This window comes from Sus scrofa, chromosome 8, assembly GCF_000003025.6.
Source record: "Sus scrofa isolate TJ Tabasco breed Duroc chromosome 8, Sscrofa11.1, whole genome shotgun sequence".
Lineage (NCBI taxonomy): Eukaryota > Metazoa > Chordata > Mammalia > Artiodactyla > Suidae > Sus > Sus scrofa.
The window spans coordinates 111,428,219-111,454,880 of record NC_010450.4 but is presented as its reverse complement, the minus strand read 5'-3'; the positions used below and the strand labels follow the sequence as shown (position 1 = coordinate 111,454,880).

At 37.7% G+C, this 26,662-nt stretch overlaps 1 long non-coding RNA gene across 1 annotated transcript in view; it reads left to right on the top strand.

The window, feature by feature from the left end:
• LOC110261984 overlaps positions 1–26,662 on the top strand; it is a 112,437-nt gene that overhangs the window by 32,433 nt on the left and 53,342 nt on the right. The gene's annotated exons all lie outside the window — the stretch shown is intronic.

Below are 26,662 nucleotides of genomic sequence, written 5' to 3'. Positions count from 1 at the left end.
CTGTTTTTAAAGTTTCTTCCAAGCTGTTAAGATTAGATGCATTCAGTGAGTTCTCTAAGTCTATTCACTTGGTAAATGTCATGCACTAAACAGATTCAAAGGAAGGGTGTGTTAAACCTGGGCTTGTGTTCTTGTGGATCCACAATTACTGAATTTATTTTCCATAAATATCTTTCCTCTCAGTCCAATGCAGGCTAGAACTTGTTAGGGAAGAGGAGAAAAGAGCCACTTAAATTTTTGCTACATTGAAAGTTCATTAGATAAATGTTCTTTTTCCAAGTTGATTTCAAGCTGATAGTATGCCTTTGCTATCAAGCTGTGATTAAGCGTCAAGTTCAGAGTTTGAGATTGTCCCTGACACCTAGGGTGTTCAGCAACCCTGGGTCCCTCAGTGCTCTGAGCGAGATTTTGCACCTTATGAAGTAGCACTGATTGAGAGATGCTTACACTGAACATCAGTGAGTCTAACTGAAGTAGGTTAGAATGCTGAGCTAATTAAATCTTCACAAATTGGGGCTAAAATTTATTTTAGGATAATAAAAAAATCCGAGAGAGAGGAGCCTTCTCTCAAGCATCCCAAAGATATTAAGCTTGCACAGACATTTCCCTAAGAAGGGAATTGCTTTTCATTCTTGGTCACTGCTGATCCACGAGAAAGCTTACGGTCTTTGCATAAAACTTCATGGAAAAGGGAAATTGAAAATAAATGTAATACTGTTGGTTGGGCTGACAACCACAATATCATTTACATTTTAGAATTTGGAAACCTGAAGCACGCTGAGGTTAAATAAACTGCTCTCAGGGAACAATAAAGATAATATATCAACACAAGGACTTTGAAGCCTTTGGCTTTGGTCGTATTCTTGGGGGCACTGATCTCTACTATTCCTGGGTAATTTCTTTCTTTCTTTTGTATTTTTTCAGTCATCATAAATTTTATTTTATGGTGTTTGACCCCAGAATTTTTATTTGTTGTAAACTGCAAGCGTATATGAGTATGTTTATAATTTAGAGAGACAGAGCTTCTTTACAAGAGTTTTCCTCCAAAGGGGCGGGGGGGACCTTGGTGCCCTGACAGTGATCAGAGCATATGCTAATCTTTAGGCTCATCTCCTCCTCTGGTGGCAAAATACTTTTAATATGTGTAAAGAGCCTCAGATGCTATTTAGAGCAAAATGAAATCAGACAGTCATAAAGTATGTACGTGATTCTGTACATATCTGACCGTTCTAAAAATTGTATCCATGACAAAATTACTGATTTCTCTTCAACTAAGTGGGGAGAATTTAAACTTTAAGGGTGGCACATGTTCATATTTTTCTAATAAATACTAGATAGCAGGGGATCAGCCACTCTGATAAGAGATGCATCTGGTGATTATTAGCACTAGACCTTGACATTAGGTGGCAAATGCATCTTGGGACACACAGCTTTAATGACACGATCTCTCTGTCTTTAGCAGTTATAAAAAATCTTAATTTTGATGTATAGGGAAACTAGGGTCAAAATAATTGAATGGCTTTGTAGTGGTATGTGGCAGTTTAGAATTAGATGTGGGTGTCTTCTGCTAACAGGAGTTCCTAAATCTGTAAATGCTATTTACGTATTTGAATCCTCGTTACTTTGACAGATGAGCTATGCATATAGAAAACATTGGTGCCTACATGTGCAATTTATTTGTTAAAAGTCCTATTTCCAGGAGTCGTTGAATAAATAATTTAATTACCAAAAGATAAAAATCGGATGACTTAATTTTTTTTTAGCAGTCACCCGTGGGTAATTCCAAGTTCTGCAGCAAATTCTCTAAATCCTTTCCAAAAAATAAAGTCTCCTTAAATGTTATGTCTCTTATTCATGTTTTTCAGGAATTACAGGTCTAAGCAAACTCTGTGCTTTATTTAAGCCTTAAAGTTCATTGTCAGTTGACCCATATTACCCATCATTTATCCTGAGTGTTGTAGCCTAGAAACAGACCAAAAAAAGAAAAAAAAAAAAAAAAAAAAGGAAAGAAAAAGACAGACAGTTATTCTGGGAATGAACATGGTGTAATAGCTGTAGGAGTTTACTGGAAAGACCTAGAAGTCTTAGAGTCCAGATCTGGTTCTTGTACAGACTTGACATCCCCTCTTGGATGTTTCAAAGACACCTCAAAATCAGCACGTGTGAGACTGAACTCATGATCTTCCCTCAGACTCGCTCATCTTTCAGTGTTTCCTATCTCAGCCGTGGCACTAGCCTCCACCCAGTTCCGCAGCTCAGAAACCGAAGAGTTGTCCTTTACACCTCCATCTTCTTGACCGCCCCCCCCAAATCCATCACGTGACTCTGGATTTTACCCCTGTAATATCTCAAATCTGCCAGTTTATCTCCACCTCTGCTGCCTCCACCCTAGTCCAGATGCCAGTGTCTTGCCTGGACTCATGTTTTCTAATTGGGCTGTGAGTAATCGCTCTGCATGCACACGACAGCAGAGTGACGTGTTCAAAATGCACATCCCCCCCCCCACTTCCACTTCCCTGTGTAAAACTCTGTCCCATGATCTTCGGTACATGGAGGGTGGGGAGGGATCATCATCAGAACTGGAAGGCACCACATGCTGTCAGCTGCTCACCCCTGGGCCCATTGTCCTTCCTCTGTTGAGGCCACATGCAATTACCTTTCTTTTGGTGACTCAGATTTGCCAGCCACAGGGCTTTTGCACTGGCTTTGCCCCTGCTTGGCACCCTCTTCTTTCTCTTCTTTGCCTTGTTAACGCCAACTCTTTTTTCATGTCTCAGCTTGCATCAGCTCCTCAGGGAGATCATCCCTGACATGGGTCCAGTTAAATTTCCCACCTGGAGTCTTTCCTTGCCCTCTTTGTAGCACTTGTCTTGGTAGCACTCTTACGTCTCTTGCCGTGGTTAGTCGTTAGAGTAATAGCAGTTACTTCTCACCTCCTTCTCCACTATAGATGATACATTTTATAAGATTGGAAATAGAATCTATGTTTATCAATATGTTTCTCATACTGGGTAATATGCTTGGTGCCTAATCCTTATTTGATAAGTATTTATTGCATGAATAAATGATCTGTCTACATCTTTGGTAAGTTATTGGCTGCTTGTACCGTGTTACATGTACCCTTACCTGTAAAATGGAGGAAGATTTAATATTTTTAAAAAAGTTCTTTCGGAGTTTTTCTCCTAATTGCATCCAAAATATTGCTAATTTGAAATGAAGTATGCACCACTTACTCTACCAATCCATGACTATGGGATAGAGAAGAGGACCACGTAGAATGCAAAGAAGAGCCAAAAAGAGGTGAAGAGAGGAGAGAAGAATGATACATGTAAAAATCTGGAAGGAAAGCAAAGAAATGAGATCTGGGTAGAGTTCAAGTGGGTAAAACCAGGGGTTAAGTGTGACCTCTTTCTTTACTTCCCATGCTAAGGAGAAAGAAGTTTTAGCTTCATGTAGCGAAGCACTTTCACGCTGGCAGATTCCTCCTCTCCCCAACACACACATACAAACACACATACACACACATACGCATGCACGCATGCATGCACGTGCACATACACAGGCACACACTCCGGAGCTGGCTCTCTGCTTGACTGAATCGGTGCGCTAATGCAGGATTTGTGATCTGAACCTCAGGATTCCTGACGCCCGGTCTGTTGCACTCTTACCTTTCCTTTCATCAAATTGAAATCTCTGTGCATTTTTTTTTTTTTTTTTTGTGTTTGAGGGTAAATAACTTTCGAGTATATTTGAGCTGTCATTTAAAAATTTGTAGTCTATAAGGAAATTAAGGGAGAGGGAAAAAATAGAGAGGAAAATCTGGATTGCATTTTCCTGACCCATAGGGATTTTACTAAGAAAACAGACTTTAATGTAAACAACCTCTATATTTTTCATGGTGTCTTTTAAACTTACTTTTCCTAAGATGCCTGAGTCAGATTCCCAAGATCCCTGCCTTCGGAGCCTTGTTTCAGGTTCGGCCAAATACAAAACTCCTTCAAACTTTTGATACTCTTTTGCCCAAAACAGCTTTTCAAAAGGTAGATGACTAGGAAATGCACTTTCATTCTCTGCTTAGTGCTCGAACATTAGTTTGACTTTAATAGGCTGGGATGATTTCAGCTTATAAATCTTCAACTGGAGGATAAAGTTCAAGTAGATAAAATCAAACAGATGTTGGTGGGAGGATTTCTTCATGACCCATAAAAGTGCTATCATCAAAGCCGAGAATCATTTGTTTTGAATTATTACACTGTTATCAAAAGGACTGTAGCAGTCTGTTTGTTGAGGAATTGGATCTGTTTATCTGAAAACAGAACAAAGATGCCATGCGAAGGCGTTCCTGGGAAAGTGTGGTTCAGAGGAGGGCTGACACGGTGGGGTAGCTCTGAGACATTTTGATTGACATTTGTCAGCGAACGAAGTAGTCAGGGCATTGTCATCACCAAAGCAGTGCTGCCAGAGCCCCGTGTTAACCAGAACTTGGCCAAAGGCAGGGTGGCGTGTTCAGCGGGAGGGAAACCCTCTACGTCAAACAAGAAAGCTCTTTCCTAGGTGAACCATTAGCTGTTACGGGGGGAAATAATTAATTTACTCAAAATTTAAATAGATGGCAAGTAAATGGTACAGAAATGTTCCCCCTGGAGCACTTGTCCTGAAACTGATGTCAGCACGTAGGCTGTCTCCTCTTGATCCTGTTTTAAGTGGAATTGTTTGGACTTATGCACGAGGCAGACCCATGCTTATAACTCAACTCTCCGAAATGTCTTCAGTCAATACTTTGGAGGACCAGGCATGTTTTCATGTTGTATGATCTCTGAGGGCAATGCAGAACATTTAACATATCAACATAACAATGCAAAGAAATGACTGGCTTAAGCCTTAGGTAATCATGTTGCTACAGGGTGAAAACTGTGTGTGTCAGAGTTCCTTTTACAACAAATACACTCACAACCCCTCTTTTTGATTATCAAAGTTGTCACGTATGCGCTGAATTATACTAGCAGGAGAACTGATTAGAGGTTTTCTATTTCATTAATATTAACTCCCTCTTTGGACTTTGCAGACCCTCTGTAATCTGGCCTCTCTCTAATGATCTTAACTTTTCTTCACCCCAGCACTTACCACGTGTTCTGCCCTTTCTGGTTTTCTTGCTCTCGTTGCTGTTACCAACTCCAAGTGACTTGTCTTCCCCTCACGCATCTGTCTGTGGTTCTCTGCCCTAAAAGTCTTCATTTTTTTTTTTTTCCTTTCTTGCTTCAAGAGCTCTTCGGAGCCTTTGATAAAAAGCTTTAACTCTTTTCCAGAAAATTCAATCGCATTTAAAATTTTGCATGCAACCTTAGGGCATCCAAAGATCTGACGTCATTTTTGGTCTTCAGCCCCACCCTGAGGATATGAGTCTCTGATAAATCCTTTAAGACCCAACAAAAGTCTTATTTCTCCATGAAACTAAGCTTTTGCAATTCATAGTGTGGACTATTTTGTGTAACACTTAGTGGAGAAGGCCTCAGGGTTTAAGAGCCTGTGTTCAAGCCCCCTTTTCTACTAACTCTAAGATCTAGCCTCTCTGGAATTTCCTGCCCCATAAATTAAGGGACTGATCTTTCCTTTGCTCTAAAAAGTTTATGATTCATGGCTTGTTCTTATTTGCCCTAGCTAGACTGTAAGCTTTTTGTGGGAAAGCGCTATATCTTACCAGTTCTTTCTATATTGTAGATTATCAAACATAATACTCACTTCCAGAAATTAACCAGCAAACATTTATCGGTTACAGGAAAATATATCAAGCAGCATACGCTCTGGATTTTTCTCTAATCTGGAATTTCTTTGTGCCTAATTCAGATGCAAGATATTTTAACTTAAATGAAAAAAATCACATGGCATGCCCTTGGCTTTATTTTCTTACACTTTACCCATTTCTTCCGAAAGTTCAGTCTATTTTGTCAACACTACTGTATTTACGGAGAATCTGCTGTATTAATGAAGAATCTTGGCTTTCATTCCTAGAACATATTTTTCTTTTTCTTTTGGGGGAATGGGCATGGAAGTTGTTTTAGTGGCTACACAATCATTCTACATGAATATCATTTCATATTTGCCTCTGAATAAATCTTTTCCAAACCCACTTAATTGCAAACATGCAATGGTTTCCCTATATAATTTTTTTCAAAGGACTAAGAAAAGCAAACAGTATAAATGGGAAAGTGTTACATGTGGAGAACAGTGCTGGGATGTAAATGCAATCACAGGCCTGCAGTGTCCTCAGGAGAATGCCTGGTACGCCTGGTACATCTGGTACCCCAGACAGGGGCAATTTTAAACAGGCAGTAGATGTCCTCCCTTACCTGACTGAGCTGCTGGTGGGGATGCGGTGATGGTGGTGACACCTCTAGCCAGCTAGGCTACCTCTCCAGGGACTTTGACAGTGACAGTTACTGCGCCTGACATTTGCCAGATCATTAACTAGCATCCAAAGCGTTTTCTTTCTCTTCCTCTCTTCGTGTCCCAAAGACAATCCTCAGGAAGAGGAGCTCTGATGTGAATCAAAGACTCAAGGGGTGTGACCTTAATGACAGAGGGTTTCTGTAGGAGAAATTAAAAGATTTAAATAAAATTGATTAAACTGAGGGAGTCTTCTCTCTCTCGCTTCTTTTTTTCTCTCTCTTGGAGGGCCAGTGTTTGGGAGGTCACCTCTCCATGAGGCTGGTATTTTGGATGGGCCCTGGATGTGTTCCTCTTCCACCCAGATGTTCTCATCTCTCCTTTTTATTTTATTTTATTTTATTTTGTTATTTATTTATTTTTTTGTCTTTTTTTTTTTTTTTTTTTTTTTTTTTTAGCCTTTTCTAGAGCCGCTCCTAGGGCATATGGAGGTTCCCAGGCTAGGAGTCGAATCAGAGCTGTAGCCACTGGCCTACACCAGAGCCACAGCAACTCGGGATCTGAGCAGCATCTGTGACCTACACCACAGCTCATGGCAACACCGGATCGTTAACCCACTGAGCAAGGTCAGGGACCGAACCCGCAACCTCATGGTTCCTAGTCGGATTTGTTAACCACTACGCCGCCACGGCGGGAACTCCACTCATCTCTCCTTTTAACATTCACACAGACACACACAGACACACACAGACACACACACACACACACACACACACACACACACTCATGATTAGGTGGGGCTAATAAAGAAAGATGTATAATGAGAAACTTGGGGCATCCTCCTGATTCGGTTGGGTTTGTTTTCCTTGTTTATTTCCTGCTTATCTCCCTACAGACCAAGGTCAGGGTGTAACCCTAGGGGAAAGGAAGCAAATTGGCTGACTGTGGAAGCCTTGAGCTCAAAGGATAATGACCCTCTAGGCACACTTTTGGATGGAACTCAATTTACGTATATTGAAAGTAGCAGGAAGGTGGAGCAAGAACCAACCAGTGGAGGAAAAAAGAAAGAGCAAGAAAGGCAGAAGGATGTAAGGAAGGAAGGAAAGAAGGTGGTATTCTCTGTGCCAATATCTTTGAAAATGTAACACGATGGTTAGAAATAGACTTGTGGTTGAATGAAAACAAAAACTTTAAGAGCTTTGGCCATACCACAGAGTGTTTTGTTTTTTTGCTTTTTGTTTTTAATTGCCAACATTTAAAACTTGAGAAGTTTCAGATAAAATTTTTAATTTCAGGATTCTGCTAAAAATGGGAAGTTCTGGCAAGTATGGGTTCAAGTTCCCTCGGGGTTTAGTTATCTGGAGCTTCTTAGCAGCTGACTGTTTGGAGAGGGAATGCACTCTGGTTTGCAGCAATCCTGACTGTTCCTTAGTGCTTTTTCCTAACACTGCTCTCATTAGAGATCCTCGGCCCACACTGTAGGCATTTGAATACGCAGACAGTGTTCTTAAATGTTTCCAGGTAAAGTCTCGTAACATGTTTTTTTAGTCATAAAAGTTCTATAATAAAGTTATAGAATAAGAATCATTATTGATTCTGTTCCCAAAGCCTTCACTTTTATGAAGACACTATGTCACCAAATTGCCATTTCTTGTCTAGGCCAAAAAAGAGTCTTTATCTTTAATAATTATTTTCTAGGGGTTGAATCATTTTCACTGTTTTTCACACTACCTTCATAATCTGTAGAAAGCCAGATCGTCAAGGTTTTAAAGCCACATGACTGAGGATTCTTCTCAGTTTATATTAAGAAAAGGATTGGGGAGTTCCCTCTGTGGTGCAGCGGAAACGAATCCGATTAGGAATCATGAGGTTGGGGTTCGATCCCTGGCCTTGCTCAGTGGGTTAAGGAACCAGCGTTGCCGTGAGCTGTGATGTAGGTTGCAGACGGGGCTCAGATCTGGTTGCTGTGGCTGTGGTGTATGCAGCTCTGATCAGACCCCTAGCCTGGGAACCTCCCTATGCCACAGGTGTGGCTCTAAAAAGACAAAAAAGACATTTAAAAAAAAGAAAGAAAGAAAGAAAAGGATTGGGGGAAGAGTACTCACTAGGCTTAGTACTCTTAGCCTTCAATGGTTCTTACGCATCTCTGAGTAATGTTACATTTTTTTATTTAAGGTGTTTTGGAATTTTTTTTATTTGGTGAAAACTTATAACTGCCTTTAGTTCTTTTTGGAGTCTATCTGCTCCAGCCACCCTCCTACCTACTTACCTGCCTGCCTACGGCCCCAGCTAGCAATTGAGATCATTAATACTTATAGATGGGGAAGCCAAGTACAATCTTCTTCTTTTTTTCAGACTGCTTCTTTCACTTATCCTTTTCATAAATATTTATTTACACAGTCTCTACTTCAGACATTGTGCTAGGTACTAAAGGAATAACTAAGTATGAGTCACAATTTCAGATTTCAAGCTTCACCATGTGACTGAAAAGGAAGGTGAAAGCTGCAGCTAATTGGTTGGTCTAAGGTTGCATAATTCATGAAGGTACAGCAAGTTTTTGAACATGAGTCTATTGGATTTGGAAGTCCTTGCTTTTTCCAGTACACTGCTTTCCTTTCAAAGCCTCAGATAATCACAGGTAACCAGCTGTAAGTAAACATGACTTATAAGATGCAACTGGGACGTGATCTCTGACTTCTCTAATTGTTGCAGTCCTTGGATGTGAACTCTGGCAGATTCTGTGACTTTTTTGGTCACTCTTAAGGAAGAGAAGGGTCGTCATTTTAAATCAAAAGCAAAATCTCAATTCAGAAATCCAAATGCCAGATGGAATGTATAAATCAAGAGCTACCCACCCGAGCTTTGTTCCTCTTTCTGTCCATCCTCTAGCACGTGGCTGTCTGCATTCTGCAGTCTTGCCTGTGGGTGTTTTTATACATTTCATAAGTCTCCTCTGCTGGGCCCTTTCAACTGGGAGGGCTTGTATTCACCCAGCAAGTATCTCTATTTCCCCAGAAACATGATATTAAATTCCATCGAAAACAAACAAACAAACAAACAAAAACAAAGCAAACAAAAAACTAACAAAGCACACGATAAGTTGAAAGAAGGGGACCCTGAAAGAAAGGAAAAAATATTATATCTTTCCAATGGTACTTTTTCCATGCTTTTTGAGTGTTCACTAGCTTCTGCAAATTCCACAGCGAGGCTTGTGTTGAATTAGACAAAGTATCCAGGGTAGAAGTGCTGAGACCCTTAGCAAGTGTGGTATGAAGTTAGGCCCAGATGGTGGTGCCTTGGACCAAGGGGGAAGCAGCACAGTTTTGTTTCTGATATCGATCTATCTGTCTGCTTCTAAAAACATACATATACATGTACATATACGTGTGTCTATATATATTGTGTTTGTGTGTATGTTGTATTTGCAGGATTTTCTTGCTGCCTCACTTTTAGCCATATGGCAATTCAGATAATTCTTAACCCAAAGAAAGATGATAAAGCAGTTCCTGTTGTGGCTCAGCAGTAATGAACCTACTAGCATCCATGAGGAAGCAGGTTTGATCCTTGGCCCTGCTCAATGGGTTAAAGATCTGGCATTGCTATGAACTGTGGTGTAGGTTGTAGACATGGCTTTGGTCTGGCGTTGTGTGGCTGTGGTGTAGGCTGGCAGCTGCAGCTCCGATTTGACCCTTAGCCTGGGAACTTCCATATGCTGCAGGTGTGGCCCAAAAAAGGGGGAAAAAAAAAGATTAAAAAAAAACAAACTCTGGATAAATTAGATAGAATAAGCATTGGCAATGTTTGTTTTAGTTTTCATTTATGTTTAAGTTGAAGTATAGTTGTGGAGTTCCTGTCATGGCACAGTGGAAATGAATCTGACTAGGAACCATGCGGTTGCGGGTTTGATCCCTGGCCTTGCTCAGTCGGTTAAGGATCCGGTATTGCCCTGAACTGTGGTGTAGGTCGCAGACATGGCTTGGATCTGGCGGTGCTGTGACTGTGGCGTAGGTTGGCGGCTGCAGCTCCGATTCAACCCATAGCCTGGGAACCTCCATATGCCATGGGTGCAGCCCTAAGAAAAAAGAAAAAGACAAAAGGACCAAAAAAAAAAAAAAAAAAAAAATTCAAGTATAATTGATTTACAAAGTTTCAGATATACAGAAGAGTGATTCAGTTATACATATACATGTTATGCTTTTTAGATTCTTTTCCATTGTAGATTATTATAAGATATAGTTCCCTGTGCTATACGGTAGGTCCTTGTTGCGTATTTATTTTATATATAGTAGTTTATGTCTGTTAAACCCAAATTCCTAATTTGTCCCCCCCTTTTACCCTTGTGGTAACTGTAATTTTCTTTTCTGTGTTTGTGAGTCTATTTCTGTTTCGTAAATAAATTCATCGGTGTCATTTTTGAGATTCCATATATAACTGATATCATATGATATTTGTCTTTCTGATATTTTTCTTCAGGCATTGCCAATTTAAATGTAAAAATATTCCTTAAACAACTTTTTTTTGCTAAATCACAGTAGAAATTACACTTAGTGGGTTTTTCTTATTCAGCAAAGCATCATTAACATCAGGCTTTGTTATGGTCGATAGGGGCATTTCCTGGTAATGGATGGTAAATTCATATACAATATGTAAATAGATTGAATACATGTGTGAATAACTCTGCTAAGTGCAATACAAACTCTTCTCAACCAAATGTTATGTGTCCATTGAAAAAAATTAGCTCTATCATCAAGAAGCCCTAAAACATTTATGGATTTGAGAAAAGCTCATTATTTGGCTGAAAAGGAACCAAATTTCTGTCATCTTACGTTCACTGCTGTCCTTTTAAATATCATTAAGCCTTTTACAAAGCTGGAAAGAGATTCATTGCGAGACTTCTTTTTCTTATTCCTGAGAAGTCACGATGCATCTCAGACTGGTTTGGGGCATGGGCTCAGGCCTCCCTACCTGAAGGCTTCCCATGTGATTCTTTTTCTTGGGCAGCAAGTCAGTTATTACCATCAGGAGATAACTGCTGTTGAAGGAGCAGGTACGTGCTGAAGAGGTAGTGAGATGGAGCAGGGGTTAAGCAGAGCCTGCCCCCAAGTAAAGTAATTGTGTACTTGTGTTTTGGCTGGATCCAGAATTACAGCCGTGGCAATTAGCAGTGCATTTTTGTATTTTTGACAGGCCAGTCCCGTGACTGCATTGCTCCTTCTTTCTTTTTCCTTCTCTTCTTCCTTTTCTTCCCTGAGACCTGTCCTAAGGAGAAAGCCAGGGGGTGGGGGGCGGTGGGGGTGGGAATGAAGTGAGAATTAGATTAAAGCTTCCTTGCACTGCCGAATGCTGAGCCTACATGAGCTGCTGGATCAAGGGCCAGCCCTGGAAAAGCTTTACGACAGTTGCTAAAAGTAAGCACAGCATCAGAATTTTGTCTTTCTCCAGTGCTGTCTGCTTTTTGTAAGGGTCACTGGTGGTGGTGGTGCCTCGTTGAAAAATCAAGGATAAAGAATAAATAACTGTAAGCCTCAGGGGCTCAAACAAATTATTTTCCGGTTGGCAGACAGAGTGCTAAGTGAGAGGCAGTGAGCTTGAACCTGAGAGTCTTGATTGGTGATCAGTGCCTGCCCTTCTCTGTGTCTGAAAAGCTTCCAACTAAAAACACATTATCAAGTTTGAGTAATACATCTTGAGAACCCAGAAAGGCACATAGAAAAGACACGAAAACACTATGGGAAAAAAGAACCAGGTAGTTGTCCAATTTTGTGTGTGTTCTTGCTGTGGGATTTCAAAGATGGATTTTGGACGACTTCATTACTTTATATACAGAAGAAATATTTTATCCAACTCAGTTATTAAATCATAAGTTTCTCCTCATTAGTGGCATAGAATTCGATACATCTTTTGTTCACCACACATTTTTAAAAGTTGGAAAATTCTAGACAGTCAACCTCAGAAAAGCTTTTTTCCTTCTTTACTGGAATTTCTTTTACGACACTTGTCATACAAAGGTTTGAACTATTTTACTGAAATGCTACATGTTCTATTGGTGGCTTCGTGTATTCAAAGCAACTGCTATTCTTAAATGTCTGAAATTCAAGAACGGAAAGGAACAGCCCTCCAGCTGAATTTCCATTTGCTGGATGGCAACTCATATAAACAGAATGTCTTTTCCTTGGGCTGCTGGCAGCCCCGGCCAACCTGTCAAGAAAGTACTTATGACTATTTCTCGTTTTCTAGTGCGAGTGCTGAAAACTCACAACCTCTTTGGGAATTTCACTTTTCTTCTTGAAGCTGTAAGGGAAGCCATTTTATGTACTTTTAATTATAAAGCTATTTTGAATGTTGAAAGTTCTTTCCAAGTATATAAAATTAGAGGAGACTTTGAAAAGTATCTCCAGTCACTTTAAACAATGGCAAGCAATTTTACTGAAAAATTTTTTTAGCTCAAAAAGGAGCATAAAACTGAGTTACTTACAACAGAATAATAACGACATCAATAATGCAGACAATAATTATCACTTACTTATTGAGTGTTTACTATGTGCTGAGCACTATTCTATGTGCCTTCCATGTGCTAAAGTTATATTTAACTTTCTCTCCCAAGTCCTCTGAGGTAACTCATACTATCATCCTCAGTCTGAAGCACAGAACGCTTAAGACATGTGTCCGAGGTCACATTTCAGTGTCTTAGTCTGTGTGGGCTGCTATAACAAAATATTACAAATAGGTAGCTTATAAATATAGGAAATTTATTTTTCACAGTACCAGAGGCCAGGAAGTCCAAGATCAAGGTACTGACAGATTTCATGTCTGAAGGGAGTGGGCTTCTTGGTTCTTAGATGGACATCTTCTTGCTGTAGCCTCACCGATCTGAAGGGATGAGAGATCCCTCTGGGATCTCTTATGTAAGGGATTAATAAAGCACTTCCCAAAGGCCTCATCTCCTACTACTATCACACCGTGGATTAGGTTTCAATGTATGAATTTTGGTGGAACACATGTACTCAGTCTGTAGTGGCTAGTCTATGAGAGTAGCCCGTGCAGTCCAGATCCACATACATAGGCATTAGGTAATATGTGGTTATATATTTCATGCCAAGTGATTAATTTCCTTACTTCCTAAAGTTTAGAAAATCTGAAAAAATAGTAAAATGGTAAATGTTTGCAAAACATGAAGATTCTTTGAGTTCTCCTACACCTCTATAGCGAATATAATGTTATCAATATTAATTTGGATTCTGAGCCAATATCATCTTTAAAATATTAATGACTTGGAGTTCCTGTTGTGGCTCAGCATTGATGAACCCTACTAGTATCCATGAGGATGTGGGTTTGATCCCTGGTCTTGCTCAGTGGGTTGAATATCCAGCATTGCTGAGAGCTGTGGTGTGGGTTGCTTGGATCCCGCGTTGCTGTGGCTGTGGCGTAGGCTGGCAGCTGCAACTCTGATTCAGCCTCTGGCCTGGAAACTTCCATATGATGTGTGTGTGGCCCTAAAAAAAGATATATATATATATATATATATGAATATTAATAGCTCATAAATGGGGCATCACAGGTTCAAGTAATAAACTAAAAATTAAGGGAATGCCCACAGATAGAGGAATGGTTGAAAAATAGTGGCAGATCAATACTGTGAAATATTGTGAATTGATTTGGAGGAATGTCCAAAGTATATTAACTGTGAAAGCAACATTCACAGAAGTGTTTATAAGATGTTCTCGTGCTGTAAACCTAACAATGTCAAATTCTTCTGTATACCTATGGGTGTGTTTGGGTGGGTGAGTGGGTGCATGAACACATGCATCAGCATTTATACCAACATGGGAAAATGTGCAGAAAGATACCATTACAAAGGTTCCCTGGGGATAGTGAGTGGGATATGAGGTTGTGTAAAGGTATGTGGGGAGGTCAGATTGGGCAGAATGAGAAAGTTTGAGAAAAACAAAGGCAAAGGAAAAAGGGAAAGAATATGTATACACAGATGGTTGCATAAATAGTCATGGCAATGATAATAGTAATAGCAGGATCACAGGCCTAGCTGTCAAGACCCATCAGTCCTGATGCCAGTTTTGACAGTGACTCACTGTGGCACCATAAATAAGTTGTTCTTTCAATGGATCAGCTTTCTCATCTAGAAAAGGGAAATAGTTATGGCACTTTGACCTGTTTTGCAGAGTTATTATGATAAGTGATACGTATCTGAGTGTTTTGAAAAACCTAAAGGACTATAATTGCATAATTATAGCACCAAGTACAATATATCCAGTTTTGATATTGACTGTAGGTACTACAAAGACAAAGATAGATCTTTCAATTATATATCCTGGCCACCAATTTTTTTGCCTATTTTTTTTTTTTCCTTATGTTGGTTTGTGTTAAAGCTAGTATAGATTTTACTTCTGGGAACACAATACCACCTTGAGCAGGGCTTGTGTTTCCCACTGAATAAGAAGCTATACAAAGTTTTAAACATTCACATATACCCAGAAGAAAAAATGAGTTCCTTTGATTATTATCACTCTATTTTATTTAATATTGTAATTAGAATTTCAAGATAATTATAATAAAATCCATTTTCCCAAATTAAAAAAAGTATCTTCTTATGCAACAAAGAAATATGTCTCTTCTATGAACACTTTAAAAATGTTCAGAAGTGAACATTTACCCACTGAATATCAAAGTGATGGACCATTTTACAGATAAACTCATTTTTGTCATTATTGTCATCTCTATCCACAGAAGATATGCTATGGCATCTGTATATCTGCATCTATATCTATGTCTTTTCATTTTCATTTAGTGTATTTAGTTTGTGAAACAGGGGGTGCAATTCAAGAGAGAAACAAAGGGTCACAGCTGTGTGGAGAAGATCTGGTCCAGATTGGATAAGGTCAGAAAGGTTCAAGGAGAGATTGCTTTAAGAAGATGAAGATGAAGGCTCCTGAGCACCATGACAGTTGACAGAAGTACAGAAAAAGAACTGAAAAACTAGGCAAATTAAAAATAAGACAATCATGGAGTTCCCACTATGGTGCAGTGGGATAAGGATCTGGTGTTGCTGTAGCTGTGGCATAGGCCTCAGCTGAGGCTTGGATTCGATCCCTGGTCTGGGAAATTCCATATGCTGTGGGTGTGGCTGAAAAAAAAATGATCATCCTGAACTCCAAGGAAGATAGAATATTACGCAGAAAATTGAAAGAAATCCTGTCATACAAATGCTTTAGCTGCAGATAGAGTTTTACAGTCACAGTGTAAACCCAGTACAGTTGTCCATCCACAATTGTAGTGTAAAATTTTGAAATGACAGAGCCTTAGGGAGTATGGATCTGTGGCCTGTGAGGTGGGGAAGAGTTACTATTAGTAAAAAAGAAGAGCTAAATCATAAGCTCCCAACTGGAAAACCAATAGATGATGCCTATAGTTGAAAACTAGAGTAAGAAGAGAATATCATTTAGAGATAGGAGGGCATTTGAAAAAAGAATCAACTAAAAGAGTTGAGAGAAGTTCCCTCCAGGATGCAGACATTGAAAAAGGAAAGCAAGATTGCTGTTTCTGTCTTGTTTTTTTAATGCTATCTGACACTTTAAGCATGTGTAAAACTTTGTTAAAAATAAAAATTAAATAATATTAAGTTAAATGGTTTTGCAATCGGCATGATATAGCAAAGATTTTGCGTTGACTTCCCATGCTCTCTTCCTGATTCACTGATGTCTAAAAATGATCTATGTCAGTCTTCAGAGATATTTATACAAGACAGCAAGCATTTGGGAAGATACACTTATACACGTAATTATATTTGGGATATAGGCAAGTTGGAATTCTTTGGACTTGGTCTTATTTCTTCATAATATGGAATTTTATAGCAGAAAGGGACCTAAAAGATCAGCTCACCTAATTCCTTCTCTTAACAGATAAAGAACATAAAGCTGGGCTGAAGCAATGTGGCCAGTTGAAGCCGGTTCTTTATCTTCAATTGTGTAAGAACAAATATATTTTGTTGACAAATAGATATTTAAATAACAATAGTTTTGAGGCCAAATATACCTTACAATATAGATACAATATAGATTGAAGTCTGTGTTTATGGTATCAAAATAGACAAAATATATTTTCATTGCCTAATATTTACAAGTGCTGCCTTTTTAAAAATTGAATTTGAATTCAATTTTTAAACATTGAATTATTTAAAAAAATGAATTTTTAAAAATAATTTCTTATGCTTGAATCCAAATGATGACATGATGGAGAGACTTACAGTTTATGTCCGGTACAATTTGAGAAAACCTGTGGGGTCGAGTAGTCTTAATTCCCCCTCAAACAAAAGTCAATTTGATGTAATCATCACAATATTTTTTTCTGTTTTGGAAACACCATCTTGATCAGATGAATTTAACATATGGATTTGGTGGAAACCATCTTGATGCAAATTTGAAATATTACCTCTTTCTCTCTTGCCGTCTCTTTGATCTGTTTGTTTCTCACTAACTTACATTTCAACATCACTGTGTCTTGTGTTGCCTGTGTTTAACTGATGGGCCATTGTAGATATACATAAAGATACATATGACAAAGAATAAGCATAATTTAAAACTACATAGTGTTCAAAATCAGCACAGTGGCTGGTGGGCTTCGACGGAGTGATAAACTGAGGGACTAAATCATAAACATACAAATCTGGTCTCCCAGTGTCTGCACATGTTCAGTCTCTCAATACTTTCCATTTTGAAGGCATAAAATATTTAAAGTATTGCTTTGTTTTTAGTTTAAAAATAGAAACAAAATCGATGTCATCACTGCCAGGAATGGTGCAAACCCTGTGGAAACACACCTGTTAACTGCTGTGGCTTGTGAAATCACCATTCCTGCATTGTGCTCTAGGTCTCTAAGTGTGTGCGTACGTGTTTTAAACACCGCTGAAATCATACACGGCTTTTTCTCAATTGGATCATAAGCGTTTTCCAATCATAAATATTCTTTGATAGTATGATATTTTTCCTATAAAACATTTCAGTGAATGAAAGCTTCTGGTTTGCGTCCTCCTTAGAAAATATTTGTTTACAAGGAGCAGAAACAGACTCAAGATAGGCGGAGACAGGATGATTTGGGGTAGAAATACAGGGTAATTTCATGGAGCACTATTCAGAACGTACAGCTGAGTGGAAAGCTGCCTCCAATCCTTTTGCTTCCACACCCTCTCTTTCCTGTTGTAGACTCTGCTTTCAGATTCTGATTGAACATCTCTCTCCTGCTTCCTCCGTGTGCAGACCAAGACACTCTGGAAGGCCCTCGATAGCATTCACCTTCCCTAGAGTCTTGCCTTTCATGTGATTTGCACTGGTGGGGATACAATTCTGGTCTTTGCTCTGCGCTAACTTTATTGCTACTGACCTTCCTAGTTAGATTCCATTGTGTGTGTGTGTGTGTGTGTGTGTGTTCATATTCTGTAGAAGGAGTCTTCTTGGAGGTTGGGAGCCATAAACTGACATGTTTTATAATCTCTCTGGGTTGAATTTGCTGTGGAGGTGAGTGGGCTCGTGGGTCTAGAACATGCAGCCCACTTTCCCGTGCGCTTGATCTCTTAGAAATAGATTCTCTGAGAATGGGTCACAGCAAGGCAGGCAAAAATGATTGACTTAACTGCCCCATAGCCCCAGACTACCACCCCCTTCTAGAATCTTAATATTTGAGCGGCATCCATCACATTGTATTTATCTGCTCATCTTTGTTTAAGTAGCTTCCCCTTTTCTCCCCATCCAGCTACTTTGTTTTCCAGGGTAAGGCAATATTTATCCACTGTAAAAGGAAAGGAATTTTGCATTTTTTCATATCATCATTTTAGTGAATTTAGGTAAAATGGGATATTCTAATTTCAGAGGTCTTTTTTATATATTCTTTAATGTGCCTGAGAAAAATCTGAAGGAATTCTCCTCCCTAGTCCTGCGACTTATCCATCCATTAAGATCACAGTAACTGTACCTTTTCTTATGTTTAGCATCTCTAGTTTCACTTCTAGCTACAATTCAACTCTAATTAATTTTAAATTTATTTAAAAAATTTTAAGCTGTCCCTGGAAGCACTTATTGCAAACAAATAACAACAAAGCAAAACCATTTTTGCAGACTTCCCAAGGTCCACTTCAGTAATAAAGATTTGAGACCAAAAGTGCAGATGCAATTAGGAGAAGGGACTCTGTGGGGAGAAGGGTGGGAATAGATATAAGGCTGGAGAGAAGAGAGGATGTCGGTAGTGGAAGCTTGGAAAGAACCTTGGTGATGGTGAGAAGTGAGGAGGGGCTTTCAAAGTGGGAAGACAAAAGGAATCAATAGATAGATCAAGTGGAGTTAGGATTGAGGAAAGCTCACTGGCAAAATATGATGAAGTTAGTCTGTTCATATTTTAATGGTTTGCAATGAAAATTGACAGCGTCTTTCATACGGCAATCTGATAGTACATTTCAAGAACAATAAATGTAGTCATATCCTTTGACCTGATATTCTTGCTCTTAGAAATTTAAAGATAGACTCTTAAAAAGGGAAATAATGAAGACATTCTCCCCAAACTTTTTTAAAAATGAGAACTGATACATGTCAAATTTAGATGAATCAACATCAACAATCAGAAAATGGTTATCTTTGTATATAAAATTATAGTGATATGTGGTAACCTGTGATACTAGAGCATAAAAGCTACCATTTTTTATAACTATAAGCATGTGTAAGAACTGAAAGTAAATATAAAAAAAGGAAATGGTTGATTCCTAGTATGGATTCTGAGTGATTTCCATTACGGAAAATGCTATTTGATTTGGCAACTGCAGGAAATTGTTAAAATTTGAAATTGCAAATTTTATACATTATGGGACAGAAAGCAAAACCTAAAGGAGCAAGTTGTGAATGGATGGGGAAAAAATACAAACTTTGGGAAATTGCCATTTTGTTGTAGAAACATGGCTATGAAAACAAAGAAGGGGCATCCTAACATGAGGTAGGTTGTAGCAAAGACAGAAGGTGTGTTATAGTAAACGGCCAATCAGATAGAGGAAACTTCATACTTGAAAGCTGAGGGGAAAATCCAGTGCAGACAGAAAGACTGAGAATGCCAGAGGGAGCAAAGGTGATAGTTACTCTAGGGAAACAAGATGCAGTCAAGACCAGGAGTTCATTTATTCAATATATATTTATTCAATACACCTTTATTGAGTTGCTAAGTGCTGAAAATCAAGTGGTTAACAAAGGAGATATAAAATATATATATTTCCTACTTTCATTGAGCATATAGTATAGTGGGGGAGTCAGGTTATACCAATGAACATAAAATCACCAACTGGACTAAGGGAATCATAAGAAATGTACAGGGTGTTGAAAGAGAATAGAAAAGTGGTGGTCAAGGAAGACCTCTCTATGGCAGGATGTGTAAGCTGAAACATAAGGGATAAGTAGAAACCAACTAAACCAACAGATGAGAAAGGGGGTAAAGAGTGTCCTAGGAAGAAGAGGAGCAGGTGTAAAAGCCCTGCAGAAGGAAAGAATTTGACGTCTCATGGAACTGAGCCTCAGTTTCCTTCCTTCTAAAATGAGTATATTGTCACGAATCCTGTATGTCATACTTGGACAGAATGGCTATGCATCAAGGGAGAGAGGGGCATCATATAAGGACACGCTCTGAGACAAACCCAGGCCATCCTGGGATTGATAGGTCATAGTAAAGATTGGATTTTTATTCTAATATTAATGATAAGACATTAATGAGTTTCAAGCAGGGTATGGTATGATAAGGTTTGTGATTTGAACCTCTTACTCTGACAGATACCAATGTTGAGTATGGAATGGATGGGATAAGAGCAGAAAACAAGACATGGATTTTCAGATTATTGAAATGGTCCAGTTGAGAACTGTTTATGGTTGGAGCTAGGATGGTATCACTGGAGGCGATGTTTAAAATGGTGTTGCTTTTCATTCATCAGATTTTGAAGCTGGAGTTTCTAGCTCCCGGAGGTCTGTTGCTATGTTATCATAAAGGCTTTTTTGTTCCCCTAAGGAATTTTGTTTTATGAAAACTGTGCCATCATGGCCGCTTTTAATTTGTTGGTTTAATTGCTATTGACAGGATACAGGATACTAATCTATAGCAAATTCATCATAATGTGCAAATGCTCCTTTAGGTTATTCTTCAGAATAACAATCACCTACACATTCCATTACTTAGATTTTGTCCTCCTCAAATTTTATTATTTAATGGAAAGAAGATTCTATTGCCTTAATGTGAATATTAGAGTAATTTGTTGCTCTCAAGATTTCCAATATGTAGTCTAGGGTTGAGCTCTCCAATATGGCAGCTACTAGCTACATGTGATTAAACACAGTTAAAATTGAATACAAATTAAAAATCAATCACTCTGTTTCACCAGCCACATTTCAAGTATTTAATGGGCACATGTATCTAATGACTATGGGGTGGATAGAACATTTCTAATATCTAGAAGTTTTATTAGAAGATAATGATCTGGAGATTCTTGACCATGTCTTTGCATATATAAGCTTCCTGTCATCTGATTAACTATAGTGATTGGTCTAGATTCTTTTTTTTTTTTTTTTTTTTTTTTTTTTTTTGTCTTTTTGTCTTTTCTAGGGCTCCGCTGAGGTTCCCAGGCCAGGGATCTAAACAGAGCTGTAGGCACCAGCCCACACCACAGCCACAGCAAAGCGGGATCTGAGCCAAATCTTTGACCCACACCACAACTCACAGCAACGCTGGATCCTTAACCCACTGAGCGAGTCCAGGGATCGAACCCTCAACCTCATGGTTCCATAGTCAGATTTGTTAACCACTGAGCCATGATGGGAACTCCTGGTCTAAGTTCTTGAAGAATATTTTTTTGCAAGTTTTTGGTATTTTCTTACGAGTAGTTGTATATTTTTCATGACAATAATTGTCTTTTTTTAAAAAAAAAGTTTATATAAGTCACCAGAATAGTTTACTAAAACAATAACCCTTTGAAAGCAAAGAAAGCCCTAGAACTAACAATAATAATGAAAACAATGATTAATATTTATTGCTAGGCACTGTTCTGAGTATTTTACATGTATTAACTTATTCGATTCCCAAAACAAATCTACATATAGCTCTAAGAGGTAAGATTTCCTTATTCCTTTTTTTTTTCCCAGATGTGGAAACCAATGCACAGATATTTTTTCTCTCAAAGGAATTTTTACTTGCAACCTCTGAACCTCAATTTCTGGGGGAAAATTATTTAACCTTCCAGAGCCTCAGTTTCCTTCTCTATAAAATGAGTATAATATCAGTAACCATAAACCACATACATATCAATCAACTTTTCTTTTTGTCTTTTTAGGGGTGCACTTGCAGCATATGGAAGTTCCCAGGCTAGGAGTTGAATCTGAGCTGTAGCCTCTGGCTTACACCACAGCCACATCAACACCAGATCCAAGCTGCGTCTGCAACCTACACAATTGCTCACGGCAGTGCCAGATCCTTTAACCTACTGAGGGAAGCCAGGGATTGAACTTGTGTCCTCATGGATACCAGTCAGGTTCATTACTGCTGAGCCACTGATGAGAACTCCATCCATCAGCTTTTCTTAGGTTCTGTTATAGTAAGAAAGAATCTTCAAATTTGAATGACCTGCTATAGAGGTTTCTTGTAGTTCTCTCTACGTGTTGACTTTTGTATTTTCTCATTCTGGAGTCTAGGCTAAAGGAACTGCTCCTGTGTGGAACAGGTTTTCATGGCAGTGAGAGAACTGGCAGAAACATACAATGCTGAGCAAAGCTTCTGCTTAGAACGAGCAGCCTACCCCACTGTTCATGTTACTGGCCACAGAAAGTCACATGGCCAATTCTGATGTGAGTGGGACAGGGAAGTTTATTTACTCCTCTTGCAAGAGGACACTTTAAGTTACCTGGCAGAAGACCGGAGTGTATCATCTTCTTATGGGGAAGAGGGGCGCTATGCTTGGGACCAGCATTACAATTTACCACAATGTGGACTAAATATAATACTACAGTAAGACTTATCTCAGTGCTTGGCGTCTAGTTCACCACAGTTACACTTTTGACTTCTTTCTTTTCTTTAATGCCTTCAGGTAAATTTTAGAGCTTTGGGATAAACCGCTGGTTAAAAAACAGACACTAATGAAGTTCCCATCGTGGCACAGTGGTTAACGAATCCGACTAGGAACCATGAGGTTGCGGGTTCGATCCCTGGCCTCGCTCAGTGGGTTAAGGATCCGGCGTTGCCATGAGCTGTGATGTAGGTTGCAGACCAGCTTGGATCTGGCATTGCTGTGGCTCTGGCGTAGGCCAGTGGCTACAGCTCCGATTAGACAAAAAAAAGACACGAGGCCAGGCTTCTTCTATTAAAACAAACAAACAAACAAACCCAGACCACTAATAATTACCTTGTGATTTTGTCTCAGAGGAAGTTTAGTCATCACTTTGCATTATTAAACATATATTTAAAAATGTTTGGACTTATATAAGGAAGACTTAGAAAAAAATCTCAGACTTGCAATTGTTTTTGTAGTTATTCTCTCTAGAAAAGAAAGATACTATGTAGTTAAGAAGTTTATCTCATGAAAAGTTATACTCTAAATAGACAGTGACCAAGAGGAAAGTTGGCCAGATGTCCACACAAAGGAAGAAATTACCTAATTATTTAGAAGAACAATTAAAACTCTTTCTTTGAGAGAAAGAAAGGAAGGAAGGAAGAAGGAAGGAAGGAAAGAAAGAAGGAAAGGAAAGAAGGAAGTTAGGATTCGTTAGATGTAATTTCTAATAATATACCATTTATGTAATGGGTATGAAATTATGAAACAAATAATAAAACTAAATAGCAAGAAAACTATCTGGATGGGTTTCATGTCCTGTAAAAAGGTTTGTTTAAAAATATTCTCTATTGTGATTGCTTTAAATTAGTTTTGCTCTTGAGTTTTCAAAGGATGGTTTTATATACAGGGATTCTAGATTTTATTTTGCCTATGCCATAATAATGTGGTTTATATCAATATAAACATCATGTGGTCCTCAAGGTCAGTAGGTAATTTCTTTATAAGGATTTGTGATTTCAGAAAAAAACACATCAAAGTTAATGTATAAACAAGATTTTAGGCCTAAAACATACACATAGTGCTTAGTAGGAAAAGACTATTTTCCAACACTATTGGTAAGGAATTCAGTGGCGAAAATAAAAATGTTTGAAGATGAAGAAAAATATTTATTTACCATAAATGAAATAGGTTTCATTAGATAAATTCAATTATTTATGTTCTATAATTTTAACTAATTGAGTCTATAACAGATTATATGAAGACTGCCAAGGCAGTAATTTGCCGGCCTCTAGGGAATTACTTCTTTATATTTTAACATATCACTTGCTTATTTCAGGACCACTTTGTATTTCCAAATTATTGGTAAGAATTTTTTTTACTATCATAAATGGACTGCAGATATTTCCTTGGTTAAAAAAATATAGTGATACGTTTTTGTAGTACAGCCAATTTTTCAAGGGATAAGGATATTTATCCGCCACTTTCTGCCAACGTAACCTCTCTATACTGACTTTGGTTGTATCCCAATACAGGGTCATTCAAAAGCAAGAAAAGCTCAACAAATCTATCTTTAAGAGTATCTATTGGCTTTAGAAATTTTTAGCACCAGAAAAACAGAAGCTTCCATTGTTTTCCTTTGGTGAAGACTGTTTTGATGGCAAGAAATATCTGCAGTCCAGAAGAGAATAAAGAAAATAAACATTTTTATGCAAGGAATTTATTTTCACTGAAAAAAAATTGTAGTAATTATGAAGACTGTATGTTGCCAGCGAGAAGAAAATGGTCATAAGCAGACAACAAGGACATTCTTGAAGCTTGGTAATCCTCCGTTTAGAGCTACTTGAGGGTTACTGCCTCCTCAATTTCTTTAGTTTTAAAGTTAGTAGGAGACACTTGCATTACTCTAAATTTCATGATTATTGTTTAAAGAAACATTCGTTTTTGCAATGAAATGGAAAATTATAATTTAAAAAATGAATTTTTTTTCAAGTTTTATTGAAGTCTAGTTTATTTACAATGTTGTGATGATTTCTGCTGTACAGCAAAGTGATTCAGTTATACATACACACTCATTTTAAGGTTAAACATTTATGAAGATATACATTCCCTTGGGATGTCTTTGCAATAGCGAACATTCTAGACTTCAGTTAACGCCTTGGATAGAAACTGAGGCAAAATAATATATATAGAAAGTAAAAAAAATGGCTACATGTTTTCTTTTTATTAGATTATTATTTGTGTTGAGGAAAATTTCAGTATTTTAGTTTTTATCCTTATACTTTAGTGATTCGCCATTTTAAAATAATAGGGAATAGTAACTAGGATAATTTTATTACCATAAGGTATTTGGAGGGTGATACATGATGATCCAGGTAAAGTTGTGGGTATAATGCCTGGCACGTTCTTAGATATCAATAATTATTAGCATTAGTTTCTTATTAGTAAAACAGTTTTGCTTTGTTACCAATTCATTGTGTTGTCTTAGTTCAGTCATTTATCTTTTAGGCCCCCATTTTCTTCATCTGGAATATATAAAGGTTTGGGATAGATGACTTCTAAGTTTCTTTAAGCTGTAATAATTGAATACTTCTATTTACAGTGTACAAAGGTGAATGGCTTCCAGGGTCTTAGGGCTCAGTTTAAATGGTATAGCACTTGTCATGTGAATATACTGACTATTCTTCATATAGATACCATTTAAGCACATATTTTTCTGCCCTAGAAATGTAATTGGCTGCCACTAATTAATCTTTATAAGGAGCTTTGGAGATGAAAAGTGGTGTTTAAGTGGTGAGTCATCAAACATGAGGAGTACAAGTTCAACACCCCTGTAATATACGGTTCGACTCTGAAGATAAGATTTAATTAAAATGATTTTTAGTGACACTGAAGAAAGACATGAATCCCTTTTCTAAGGAAAATATTGCATCAAATTATACATGTATGATAAATGCTTGAACATTTTATTAACAACTGTTACAGTGACAAAATGCTATTTTTCAAATAAAAAATTTCTGAAATGGATATTCAGCATAGAAATATAAGGGACATTGCTTTTAAACATTGTTAAATGAATGTTTGCTATTTATGATGTGCATATGGATAATTACGACTAAAACCTTTTGGCTAACCAAAGGCATCAAGGTCTTCACACAGTTCAAATTACCAAGAGATCATCTGATTCGCAGTATCTCTAAATATACGGAATGATGAGCCATGCACACAAACAGTGCTATCATGCTATACAACATAAAAGGGTTAAAATATATAAGCACATACCTAAATTTTGACTCTACAATTAATTATATAAGCATATATTTAAAATATGCTTATGCTTTAGCATTTTATTGATCTGTATATGATCTATTTGTAGAAGCTTATTGCTAAAACAAGATAAAGTGTGTACTACGAAACACTTTATGTAATTTGTAAGTTCTAGGATGCTTCCTTGGGAGGACAGAAAAGCAAGGGAAAAGAATACCTATCAGCCCAAGCTATTATATAATATAATCTCATATATAGAGAGGAATAGATAATATAAATATTCTGTATATGTTCATTGATTTGTGTCACTGAATGCCTGATATTCATTTTAGTGTGCCCTGTTATTTTAAATGTGTATATAAATATATAGTCAAGAACAAGTTTTAATTAAAATTATTATATCTAAATTAGATTATGTATTCACTTTTTCAAAATCAACAGATGTTTGATGGCAGGTTCATGTCTATAATCTTCCATTTGGTACACAAAGGAAGAGTGATTTAGTTTCACATTATAGGGCATATAAATCTCCTGGTATATATTTTGTACTAATTCTAATCATTTTTCACAGCACTATGTAGAAAGATAGTTATCAACTAATCCAAGTGTTTCTTAATCTTAAATGTTTAGGAAAAAGTATTAGCAAAAGAATTATCATCTCACACTAAAAACACACACAAAATGAGGATATGATTTGTGTAAATATTTTACCATTTTGTATGGCCAACCTTAATTTCTTGTAGCACATATTTTTCCTTCCCAGTAATCCAGTGTTTGTGTATTTAACCAAGTAAAGCTGAGAGATTTTGAGTTTCATAAACTTCCTAGCAGAATCTTTTGGCATCATAATTTGCCTGTTGACTTTTAGTCCTAATTGGTCCATTTATTTCAAGATGAAAAGCAAAAATGTTATAATTTGCTGATTGATATTTTACCTTCCATATT